The sequence below is a fragment of the Hyla sarda genome, chromosome 6, assembly GCF_029499605.1.
Source record: "Hyla sarda isolate aHylSar1 chromosome 6, aHylSar1.hap1, whole genome shotgun sequence".
NCBI lineage: Eukaryota > Metazoa > Chordata > Amphibia > Anura > Hylidae > Hyla > Hyla sarda.
In genome coordinates, this window is record NC_079194.1 from 182,536,887 (window position 1) to 182,550,357 (window position 13,471).

Genomic DNA, 13,471 nt, shown 5'->3' on the forward strand with positions numbered 1-13,471 from the left:
TGATGCTTTGTCTGTGGGGTGGTGTGGCCCAGAGCCAGGGGCTCGGTCGGGCAGCAGTGGGGTTGCCTGGCCACTGTGTAATTTCCTCAGTTGGCTTGGTGCCTCGGAGGCAGTGGTCGCTGCCCGGCGCTACGCCAGTGTTAGCTTAGGGACCTACTCTGACTAGGTGGGCTTGAAGTGGCCTTTTGATAAAAATGTATACTAACAACCTGTTAGTTTTTTGAATTATGCTGAGAAGCAAGTAGATCAAAATACAAATGGTGGATGTGCGGCTATGTTTCTCTATTTTTGTTATAATTTTTGTTTTTCCACTCCTTATGGTAAATAAAAAATCTTTCTAATGTACTTTGCTAAAAAAAAGTTTTCTATGTTTTATTGTATTTAAAATAGCTGCTGCCACTAGGTGTCTCCCTACTTGTCCAGAGCACATTTCCCCCCATCTCTTGCACAGACTTTGGACTCCTGCTGGGCTGGAAATGCAGTCTGGAGGGCTGAGGGGTGTGTGTGCTGCCTTAGCCAATCATAGCTTGTCTAACACTGAACTGCTATGGGCTGTGTGTAGCAGAGTGAGGGAGGAAATTCTCCCCTGTATGGCTTCAGATGATGTCACACATGCCGGGGAATGCCCCTTCCCAGTCTGTGAATCTGACTGAGACTGAGCAGAAAATACAGAGCAATATCAAGGTAGAAAACTAGAAAATAATAAAAATAAAGGCAAAGGGTGGTTTATCATGATGAGGGGGGGGGGGGGGGGGGGAGTGAACTGGTAGGATTATAAAATTTAACAAGATCATGACAGGTGCTCTTTAACAGTATTGGTGCGTAATTGAGATGCCCATTTACCTTACCCAGGGGAGGAATCTTGCCAAGTAATAGATGGTTTAAGCAATCTGTACAGAGAGCCTAACAAGTGAACAGTATTCCTGTACAGATTAAGATGGGGGTCTCTCACAGATTCAGGGATAATGCTGAGGGTGAAGTCTACATAATGATTGGCTTATATGAAGAGAAAATGGCAATTCACCTAAAGGAAAATTTTGGAAGATATTGCATCAAAGGTTAGGAGGGTAAAAGAACCCTACAATCCTCATGTATAAATCAATAGCAGGACACAATCAAGAAATTGGGGGGTTTCCTCTAAAGGAAAGGAAAACAGACTCTTAAAGGTTTAGCTTCCAAAGACGTTGAGAGGCTCTCCAGCCTTATATAATATTCCAGATTAATGTATTGTCACTCACAGATGACAGAATGCAATAAAGTAACCAGATCTAAAAACTATAACAGACAGGTAAATTAGTAAAATTAGACCTTTTGGCCTATCCAATGGTAAGCATATCACAAGTTGGTCGCTATACTATATACCAGAATGTTTGGAAAATTGAGCCCCCCTTAGTTTGTTAAAGTTTAAAGGGGTACTCCGGTGAAAACCTTTTTTCTTTTAAATCAACTGGTGCCAGAAAGTTAAACATATTTGTAAATCACTTCTATTAAAAAATCTTAATCCTTCCAGTACTTATTAGCTGCTGAATGCTACAGAGGAAATTCCTTTCTTTTTGGAACACTGATCACAAGCACAGTGCTCTCTGCTGACATCTCTGTCCATTTTAGCAACCGTGCATAGCAGATGTATGCTAAGGGCAGCATGGTGGCTCAGTGGTTAGCACTGCTGCCTTGCAGTGCTGGGGCCTTGGGTTCAAATGCCACTAAGGACAACAATAAATAAAGAGTTATTATTATTATAATGACATCAGCAAAGAGCACTGTGCTCGTGATGTCATCAGAGAGAAAAAATTTTCTCTGTAGTATTCAGCAGCTAATAAGTACAGGAAGGATTAAGATGTTTTAATAGAAGTAATTTACAAATCTATTTAACTGGCACCAGTTGATTTAAAAGAAAAAAAGGTTTTCACTGGAGTACCCCTTTAACCCCTTAACGACGCAGGACGTATATTTACGTCCTGCGCCGGCTCCCGCGATATGAAGCGGGATCGCGCCGCGATCCTGCATCATATAGCTTTGGGACCCGCGGCGATGTGCGGTATTAACCCTTTAGAAGCGGCGGTCAAAGCTGACCGCCGCTTCTAAAGTGAAACTGAAAGTGACCCGGCTGCTCAGTCGGGCTGTTCGGGACTGCCGTGGTGAAATCGCGGCGTCCCGAACAGCTGATCGGACACCAGGAGGGCCCTTACCTGCCTCCTCGGTGTCCGATCGACGAATGACTGCTCCGTGCCTGAGATCCAGGCAGGAGCAGTTAAGCGCCGATAATGCTGATCACAGGCGTGTAAATACACGCCAGTGATCAGCATAGGAGATCAGTGTGTGCAGTGTTATAGGTCCCTATGGGACCTATAACACTGCAAAAAAATGTAAAAAAAGGGTTATGATTTTTAAAAGGTAAGGAGGAAAAAACGGAAGTGCAAAAACGGAAAAACCCTGAGTCCTTAAGGGGTTAAAGATGCTGATCATATTTTTCCAGACCAAGCCCCAGATAAAGGTTCTAAAAGCCTTTTGGAGTAGTTTATTATCTTCTTTCGGAGGGTTTTGAAGAAAAAATAAGGTGACATTGATAAGGTGACATTGGCCTGTAAAAGACAGTTTCAGCAACTGCCAACAATTCCTGCATGATAGTATGAAGAATGGGAAGAATATTAAACCTATATAAGTTATGACTTATGACAGTGGCGTTGCAACCGGGGTGCGGGGGGTGCGGGCCGCACCGGGTGACACCATCCTGATGGGGTGACACCAGGTACGCCCCCGGTCCTCAGTTGCGCTGTCTTCGAACTAGCAGCACCCCCCCGGGCTTACTTGCGCTGTCTCTGTACTAGCAACCGCCCCCCCCCCCCTTCCTCACTTGCGCTGTCTCCGTACTAGTAGGACCATCCCCCCCTGTCACCTGCACAGTGAACCGGCTTGTGCCCCCACGTCTTCTGTTGCGCCGGCCCGACGTGCCTCTGCAGGGCCGCGCAGGAGAACGTGACGTCACTCGCAGAGCGCCCGGAGAGCAGGAGCTCTGCACTGGATGGGTGAGTGAGTGTGTGTCTGTCTCACTCTATCTCTGTTTGTGTGTTTCTGTGTGTGTGTGTCTGTGTGTGTGACTCTGTGTGTGTGTGTGTGACTGTGTGTGACTCTCTCTGTGTGTGTGTGTGTGACTGTGTGTGACTCTGCGTGTGTGTGACTCTGTCTGTGTGTGACTCTGTATGTGTGACTGTGTATGTGTGTGTGACTTTCTGTGTGTGTGTCTCTCTGTCTGTGAGTGTGTGTCTCTCTGACTGTGTGTCTCTCTGACTGTGTGTGTGTGTCTCTCTGTCTCTCTGTGTGTGTGTGTCTCTGTGTTGTGTGTGTATGTGTTTTTTTTTGTGTGGGGGGAGGGGGGGTTTGTTTGAACCAGCGATCTAATGTGGGGAGACTTTGACCTATTGTGGGGAACATGCAAGGGAACCTGCGGCCTAATGGGGGGAAACTACTACCAAATGTGGGGAATCTATGCTACCTAATGTGGGGAAACTGCTACCTAATGTGGGGAAACTGCTACTTAATGTGCGAAAGCTTCTACATAATGTGGGAAAACTGCTACCTAATGTGGGGAATCTGTGCTACCTAATGTGTGGAAACTGCTACCTAATGTGTGGAATCTGTGCTACCGAATGTGGGGAATTTGTGCTACCTAATGTGGGGAAATTACTACCTGATGTGGGGTAACTGGTACCAAATGTGGGGAATCTATCCTACCTAATGTGGGGAAACTGCTACCTACCTAATGTGGGGGAACTGCTACCTACCTTAAGTGGGGGAACTGCTGCCTAGCTAATACTCCCCCCCCCCTGGCAGTAGCACCATCATCATCCACCAGCAAACCCCCCCAGCAGCAGCACCTCCATCAGCAGATCCTGATGGTGGATGATGGGGGTGCTCCTACCAGGAGGATGATCCTGCCGATGGATGATGGGGGTGATACTGCCAGGGGGGATGGCCAGTAGCACCCTCATCATCCTCCAGCAACACCCCCCCCCCAGTACTAGCACCCCCATCATCCACTAGCAACACCACCAGATTTATATTCAGAGGGTACAGTATGTGGCAGATTTATATGGGTACAGTATGTGTTGGTATTATATTTAGAATATACAGTGTGTGGTAGTATTATATTCAGTGGGTATGGTGTATGGAAGGTTTATAATCAAAGAGTGCATTGTATAGTAGTATTATGTTTAGAGGATACAGTGTCTGGCAGATTATAATAATACTTGTTTTCCTATAGAGGATGAGAATGCGCTGACATAGTGAGGAGTCATCTGGGCGTCACATTCTACAGACCTGGTGGTATGTACCATCTGAATTAGATAATGGAAGACTATAGAGAAGACGTCACCTGTAGTCACTGATATCATTGTGTATTCTCCTCACTATGTCCTATCAGAGCTGTAGTCACTTGTCAGTTCTACAGTTATGGTGAGTGAAACTACAACTCCCAGCATAACCTTACCACTGCATAAAGGGGTACTCTACTGGAAAACATTTTTTTTAATCAACTGGTGCTACAAAGTTAAACAGATTTATAAATTACTTCTTCTTAAAAATCTTAATCCTTCCAGTACTATTAGCTGCTGTATAAGGGATTCACAGGAAGTTCTTTTCTTTTTTAATTTATTTTCTGCCTGACCACAGTGCTCTGTGCTGACACCTCTGGCCATGTCAAGAACTGTCCATAGTAGGAGCAAATCCCCATTGCAAACCTATTCCTGCTCTGGACAGTTCCTAACATGGACAGACAGAGCTCTGTGGACAGACTGGAAAGAACTACACAACTTCCTGTGGAGAATACAACAGCTTATAAGTACTGTAAGGATTAAGATTTTAAATAGAAGTAATTTAAAAATCTGTTGAACTTTCTGGCACCAGTTGATATAACAGTAAATGTTTCCCAGTGGAGTACCCCTTTAAATAATTCTGGGAGCTGTATATTTAAATGGTGAAAACTTCTTTAACACTTTCCCATTCTGTGGCAACTGGTATATCTGATTATTATACTGGAATTTCTCACAATGGGCTACAACAGTGGTGTCTGTCACAACAGGCTAAAAACTTACTGAGGGGGGGAGGGGGGAAGGTATGGGGGTGACACCATTTTCTACCGCACCGGGTGACACCAAATAGTCAATAGTATCCATAATAGAAGGAAGGGCTTTTTTAGGGTTTGCTATCAGAAGTAAAATATCATCAGTGAAAGCTAATATTTTGAGCGATGTTATTGAACCCCTAAAAGGATGGCAAAAGGTCAAACTATTTCAAAAAAAGGATCAAGATCTTTATTAAATAGGAAGGGGAGAGGAGTCGTCCCTGTCGAGTTCACCTATTAAGAAAGGGAGTTAATTGTACATCGTTGAGCCGTATGGTAGAAAATAGAAATTAAATTATAAATTGTACAAGTAACATTAACCCGATAACGACCATAGACGTCCATGTTGACGGCCGTTCCCGCACCTGGATGTCTATACTCGTCCATTATTCTCGTGGGTTCTGCCCAGTGCACCCACGAGATCGCGGCAGGGACTCGGCTGTATCACACAGCCGGGACCCTGCTGCACTGCCAGGACGGAAGTAAACTTCGGTCCCGGCAGTTTTAACCCTTACAGCCGCGGTCGGAAGTGACCGCGGGCTGTAAGTGTTATGACAGAGGGAGGGGGCTCCCTCTGTCTCCTCTGCAGCACCCCGCATCGCGATCGCGGGGTGCTGTGTGTGGCCGCGGCTGGCCGGGACCTGCCGCACTGCCGGGAGTGAAGTTCACTTCACTCCCGACAGTTTAACCCTTACAGCCGCGGTCGGAAGTGACCGCGGGCTGTAAGTGTTATGACAGAGGGAGGGGGCTCCCTCTGTCTCCTCTGCAGCACCCCGCATCGCGATCGCGGGGTGCTGTGTGTGGCCACGGCTGGCCGGGACCTGCCGCACTGCCGGGAGTGAAGTTCACTTCACTTCCGACAGTTTAACCCTTACAGCCGCGGTCAGAAGTGACCGCGCGCTGTAAGGAGTTCTGACAGAGGGGGGGGGGGGGGCTCTCCTGCAGCACCCCGGAGCATCGCCGGGGTGCTGCTGCATACCTGGTCAGCCGGGGGTCCTACAAAGACCCCCAGGTCTGCCCTGGGTATTGCCTGTAGGACTTGCCAGAGGCACATCCTGATATGCTGCCTGCTAGTGAAAACTGGCAGGCAGCATATAACTGCAATGCTTTGGAATACTAAGTATTCCAAAGCATTAAAAAGTGTAAAAATAAATAAATAAATAAAATAAAAGTGTAAAAATTAATAAAAATGTAATAAAAGTGTAAAAAAATTTAAAATTAAATATTAAAAATACATTTATGAAATTAATCTAATAAAAAAAAATGCATAATGTGTAGGATCGCATTGGTGGACATCCGCAGCATGTAATATGCTGCGGATGTCCACCATTTGATCCTACACATTATGCAGCAGTCACGGTAATGAGCTCCCTGCTGCGGCTGGGTAGCTTTGTGTGTCCACTCATAGCGGCAGATTTCCCACCAGCAGTCATGAGCGGACACACTGAGCTACCCAGCCGCAGCAGTGATGGATATATTCGCCATGAGCGGGTGCTTATTCCCACAACATGGCGGATATATCCATCAGGAGCCTTAACTGTCTCAGACAGACGCGCTATACTGCCAGCCGACCAAGGACCAATAAGAGAGGTCCCTGGTCCAGCCAATAACTTGTAGGGGTGCGGTATATAAATGGGGTCACTTGTGGGGGTGGGGGTACTGTTCTGCCCTGAAAGCCAAATGGCGCTCCTCTCCTTCTGAGTCCTACCACGCGGCCAAGGAACCATATATGGCCAAAGCGGGGGTATTTCCAAACATGGGACAAGCAGCTAAATAAAATATAGGGTGCATTTTTTTCAATATCAGAAGTGATGTACAAAAAATATGCCCCCCAAATGATGCATTTGTGAAAAATTGCAAATTTCGAATTTTTAACACTGACTTGTAATAATTCCTGCCAAAAAAACTATGGTGTTAAAATACTCACTGTACCCCCTAGCAAATACCTTGAGGGGTCTAGTTTTTAAAATGGGGTCATTTGGAGGGGTGTTCCTATGTTCTACTACCTTTTAATTTCTGCAAACCTTGCATAGCACATAAAAAAAGATGTACTTTTCAAATTTTCTAAATTTTCTAATTTTCAAGTTAAATTGTTAGGCTTCTAACTAATTTAAAATGTTAATTAAAAACAAAAAAAATGACGTCAAAATAAAGTAGACATCTGAAAATATAAGTTTCATAAACTATTTGGTCAGTAAGTATAAATATATGCAACCTATTAGTGTTAAAATAGCAAAAAATCTTAATTTTTTGTAAAAATTTCATGATTTTTTGCATTGTAAAAAAAAAACTACAAATGATATCGGCTTACTTTTACTATGTACATGAAGGACAACTTGTGACAAAAAAACAATGTCAGAATTATCGTGATTGGCAAAACGTTACCAGAGTTATTCTCTAATAAAGACAGACATCCCCGATTTGAAAAAACAGGCCTGGTCTTTCAGGGGCGTACAGGTTTATTTGCATTGGTCCTTAAGGGGTTAAAGAAAGTATTGCTGAATAATCTTTCAGGATAAAATTAGGCCAAGAGACCCATCAAATGCCTTTGTGGTCTTTAACATTCATTTGATAACAAGGAGAATACCACCAAGGCTTTTATATGTGTGTTTCTTTAGATATTTTGTGATACCATGCCAGAAGAAGAACCTTAAGCAGGTTCAAAAGGTTGCAATGTAACATAATTTAATTTATTTTTATTAACCATAAAATGTATCATATCTGCAAGACTGCCATTCTACGTAACATACAACGGGTAAAATAAATATTAAATATTTTTTTTTTATTAAAAAAAAAAAAGTTTAATGAAAACAGGTGGCAACAAGAACAAACATCATCAATAAGGCTCAAAGTAAAACAATGCCCAGAAATGCGAACATGGAGTAATCCTAGGCGAGCCGAGCATATCAGGCATAACAAGAAAAAACAAAAAGAAACAAAACCGTCAAAACTCACAGGGGTAAAGGGAACAGCAGGGTAAGGGGAACAGAGGGCAGCGTTAACATAGGGGGGGGGGGGGCAACAAAGGCAGGATGAGAAGGAGGAGAATCCAGGGACTAGGAGGCCAGAATTGAGAAGATCCGGGGAGGGGGGGGGGGGGGGGGGGGGTTTACACAGGAAGAGAAGGAGAGGTAGAAAGTCCAAACTGTAAGAAGCTAGGAGAGGCAGCAAAATCCATCCAATGGCGCCAGCGCTTAATATATCGGTCTGAGGAACCATGCAGGTCCGCTAGGCATTCCCCCAGGCCTTGGAGATAGACGACTTCCCTAAGCCAGTCGGTAGTAGTGGGAGGGGGGGGGGGGGGGACACGTTGATTTCCAAGGCCTCGGGATTACCCTCCTAGCAGCCGCTAGAAGCACGCCAACAAGGCTCTTCCTCAGGGATTCAGAGGAGCCAGGTAGCATAGAGAGAAGAAGAGCCTGTGGGGTGTTCGCCACCAGGGTACCAGTAATATCCTTAATAAGGGCCTGGATAGAAGACCAGAAGCCGGTCAGTAGGGGGCAGGAGAACCATACATGAGTCAGGGTCCCCACGTCTCGATTACACCTCCAGGAAACATTAGGTACGGATGGGTAGAAACGATGGAGAAGGGCTGGAACCCTGTACCATCTGGAGAGAATTTTGTAGTTGGTTTCCTGGAAAGCTACCCCTCTAGAAGCCTTGTGGCAGAGTGTAAATGAGGTCTCCCATTCCTCAGTGCTGGGGGTGCAGCCGAGCTCTCCAACCCACCCCCGTTGGTAGGACAGTAATGCACGTGAGTCCCTACTGCGTAGCATTGCATAAAGAAGGGAGATCACATGGGTGGCCCTAGCAGTACCTAGACAGAGACACTAAAAGGGTAAGGCCTCCCTATGCAATTCACCTGAGGCCCCCATGTATCATAGAAATGTTGGAGTTGGTGGTACTGAAACACACACAAGGCGGAGGGGTCCACATCTCTCAGGATATCAGAGAGCGATTTCAAGGAAGAGGAATGGAGGACCCTAAATGTAGGTAGATGAGATGACGAGGGGGTAGAGAGGAAACCACCCGGGGAAGAACCCGGGAGAAAATCCGGGTTGCCTGTCAGGGGGGTTAACCCCTTAAGGACCAGGCCATTTTACACCTTAAGGACCAGAGCGTTTTTTGCACATCTGACCACTGTCACTTTAAACATTAATAACTCTGGAATGCTTTTAGTTATCATTCTGATTCCGAGATTGTTTTTTCGTGACATATTCTACTTTAACTTAGTGGTAAAATTTTATGGTAACTTGCATCCTTTCTTGGTGAAAAATCCCAAAATTTGATGAAAAAAATGAAAATTTAGCATTTTTCTAAATTTGAAGTTCTCTGCTTGTAAGGAAAATGGATATTCAAAATAAAAAAATTTTGGATTCACATATACAATATGTCTACTTTATGTTTGCATCATAAAATTTATCAGTTTTTACTTTTGGAAGACACCAGAGGGCTTCAAAGTTCAGCAGCAATTTTGAAATTTTTCACAAAATTTTCAAACTCACTATTTTTCAGGGACCAGTTCAGTTTTGAAGTGGATTTGAAGGGCCTTCATATTAGAAATACCCCATAAAAGACCCCATTATAAAAACTACACCCCCAAAGTATTCAAAATGACATTCAGTAAGTGTATTAACCCTTTAGGTGTTTCACAGGAATAGCAGCAAAGTGAAGGAGAAAATTCAAAATCTTCATTTTTTACACTCGCATGTTCTTGTAGACCCAATTTTTGAATTTTTGCAAGGGGTAAAAAGGAGAAAATTTTTACTTGTATTTGAAACCCAATTTCTCTCGAGTAAGCACATACCTCATATGTCTATGTTAATTGTTCAGTGGGTGCAGTAGAGGGCTCAGAAGGGAAGGAGCAACAAATGGTTTTTGGGGGGCATGACACCTTTAGGAAGCCCCTATGGTGCCAGGACAGCAAAAAAAACACATGGCATACCATTTTGGAAACTAGACCCCTCAGGGAACGTAACAAGGGGTAAAGTGAACCTTATTACCCCACAGGTGATTCACGACTTTTGCATATGTAAAAAAAAAAAAATTTTTTTTACCTAAAATACTTGGTTTCCCCAAAACTTTACATTTTTAAAAAGGCTAATAGCAGAAAATACCCCCCCCAAATTTGAAGCCCAATTTCTCCCGATTCAGAAAACACCCCATATGGGGGTGAAAATTGCTCTGCTGGCGCACTACAGGTCTCAGAAGAGAAGGAGTCACATTTGGCTTTTTGAAAGCAAATTTTGCTCTGGGGGCATGCCGCATTTAGGAAGCCCCTATGGTGCCAGAACAGCAAAAAAAAAAAAACACATGGCATACAATTTTGGAAACTAGACCCCTCGGGGAACGTAACAAGGGGTAATGTGAACCTTAATACCCTACAGGTGTTTCACGACTTTTGCATATGTAAAAAAAAAAATTTTTTTTACCTAATATGCTTGGTTTCCCAAAATTTTTACATTTTTAAAAAGGGTAATAGCAGAAAATACCCCCCAAAATTTGAAGCCCAATTTCTTCCTATTCAGAAAACACCCCATATGGGGGTGAAAAGTGCTCTGCTGGCGCACTACAGGTCTCAGAAGAGAAGGAGTCACATTTGGCTTTTTGAAAGCAAATTTTGCTCTGGGGGCATGCCGCATTTAGGAAGCCCCTATGGTGCCAGAACAGCAAAAAAAAAACACATGGCATACCATTTTGGAAACTAGACCCCTCGGGGAACGTAACTAGGGGTAATGTGAACCTTAATACCCTACAGGTGTTTCACGACTTTTGCATATGTAAAAAAAAAAATTATTTTTTTTACCTAATATGCTTGGTTTCCCCAAATTTTTACATTTTTAAAAAGGGTAATAGCAGAAAATACCCCCCAAAATTTGAAGCCTAATTTCTCCCGATTCAGAAAACACCCCATATGGGGGTGAAAAGTGCTCTGCTGGCGCACTACAGGTCTCAGAAGAGAAGGAGTCACATTTGGCTTTTTAAAAGCAAATTTTGCTCGTTGGGCATGCCGCATTTAGGAAGCCCCTATGGTGCCAGAACAGCAAAAAAAAAAAAACACATGGCATACCATTTTGGAAACTAGACCCCTCGGGGAACGTAACAAGGGGTTAAGTGAACCTTAATACCCCACATGTGTTTCATGACTTTTGTATATGTAAAAAAAATATATTTTTTTTTAGGGTTTTGCAACCAGTGTGCCTTCAGCTGTTGCAAAAGCTACAACCCCCAGCATGTACGGACAGCGGAAGGGCATGCTGGGTCTTGTAGTTATGCAACAGCCGGAGGCATACTACTTTGGCTGGGGATGCTGGGGATGGTAGCTATGCAACAGCTGGAGACACACCGGTTTGCTACTTAACTCAGTGTGCCTTCAGCTGTTGCAAAACTACAACTCTGAGCAGTCACCGACAGCCAACTGGCATGCTGGAAGTTGTAGTTATGCAACCACCAGCTGCACCACTACAACTCCCAGCATGCACTTTAGCTGATTGTGCAAGCTGGGAGTTGTAGTTATACAACAGCTGAAGATACACTTTTCCATAGAAAAATGTGCCTCCAGCTGTTGCAAAACTACAAGTCCCAGCATGCCCATAAGGGCATGCTGGGAGTTGTGGTGGTCTGCCTCCTGCTGTTGCATAACTACAGCTCCCAGCATGCCCTTTTTGCATGCTGGGAGCTGTTGCTAAGCAACAGCAGGAGGCTGTCACTCACCTCCTGCTGCTGCTCCATGCCGCCGCCGCGCAGGTCAGTCCCTCGCCGCCACCGTCGCTCCTGGGGCCCCGATCCCAACAGGGACGCCGGGGATCGGGTCCCCAGCACCTGGGGTCTTCTTCCCGCACCCGCTCACGTCCTCCGGAAGAGGGGCGGAGCGGGTTGCGGGAGTGACACCCGCAGCAGGCGCCCTGATTGGTCGGCCGGGAATCTGGCCGACGAATCAGGCCGATCGTGAGGTGGCACCAGTGCCACCTCACCCCTGCTGGCTCTGACTGTTCGACGGCCCCAATCAGCCAGTAATTACGGGTCATCGGGTCACTGGAGATCCTATTGACCGGGAATCCGCTGCAGATCGCTGGACTGAATTGTCAATCGCCAACATGGGGGGACATAATGACCCCCCTGGGCGATATGCCGGGATGCCTGCTGAACGATTTCAGCAGACATCCGGCGCCGGCTCCGCTCCAGCTAGCGGCTGGGGCCGGAAATGCGCAGGGCGTATCCATACGCCCTGTGTCCTTAAGGACTTGGAAACGGGGGCGTATGGAGTAAGGGGTTAAGGGACCCAGTGGGCGGAGTAGACCTACCTTCACAAAATGGGAGAGGCAAGAGTGAAGAACGGTCCTGGAAACAAAAGGGAGGGGAGATTTGGAGCCAGCAGTCCAATAAGGAGGACAGATCCAGGGCAGGGAGGTAAGAAGAAAAGAGGAGAGCTCAGCCTCCAGCCGAACCCAGAGCTTGATGTGGGATGAAAGCCATCTACGATATGGGCTGCATTGGCAGCTAAATAGTAGGTATACGGGTCAGGAAAGGCCAGGCCACCATCTGCTTTATGCTGAGCCAGAGCGTCCTTAGAGAGCCGGTGTCAGCCACCAGACCACATGAACTTAGTAAAGAGTGCAGTAAGGGGCCGAAAAAAGGTCCTAGGAAGCATCACTGGCAAGGTCTGAAACAGATACAACAAACGAAGGAGTAAGTTCATTTTCAATATGTTTATACGCCCTATCCAAGAGAAATCCTTACGATCCCATTTGGTAAGGTCCCCTTTGAAGGGGGCCAGTAACAGGGAAAGGTTAAGCTCTACAATACGGGTAAGGTCTTTAGGAATGAGGATTCCCAGATAGCGGAAAGAAGAAGGGTGCCAGGAAGGGAAACGGTTCATGAAGCATAAGGGTCAGGGCGGAGTCCAGAGAGATGTTCATAGCAACGCTCTTAGAGAAATTAATTTTATAATTGCTCACTGCTCTAAACTCTGCAATGGCCGAAAGGAGCGCGGGCAGCGAGGACTCAGGGGAGGATACATAAAGGAAGAGGTCATCCGCAAAAAGCGGAGCATTTGAAATGGAGATTTTCAAATACCTTTTCAAATACCTGAATACCTTTAATATTCTCGTCAAGGCGTATCGCCTGCAGCAGATGCTCCATCACTAGGACATAGAGCAAAGGGGAGAGGGGACAACCCTGCCTGATACCGTTATGAATAGACAGGTGCAGGAACCCAAGGAGGGGAGAAGGTGATGGGAAATAAGAATATAGTCGAGTCTGGAGTACACTCTCCTTGCATGCGAATAGAACGTGAAATCATGGTCGATAGGGTGTAGAAGATTCCAAGCATCACGCAATTGGTGTAGGTGA

The 13,471-nt window shown here is 45.4% G+C and overlaps 1 protein-coding gene across 2 annotated transcripts in view; it reads left to right on the forward strand.

The window, feature by feature from the left end:
• The first annotated feature begins 4,261 nt into the window (after window positions 1-4,261).
• Window positions 4,262-13,471, forward strand: part of LOC130276524 (serine/threonine-protein kinase Nek11-like) — a 654,676-nt gene continuing 645,466 nt past the window's right edge. The window contains exon 1 of one of the 2 annotated variants that reach the window (XM_056526012.1): window positions 4,262-4,323. The gene's annotated coding sequence lies outside the window, so the exon portion shown is untranslated. Of the gene's footprint in view, window positions 4,324-4,361; window positions 4,453-13,471 lie in introns of those variants that run through there. The other variant, XM_056526011.1, reaches the window with a different exon arrangement.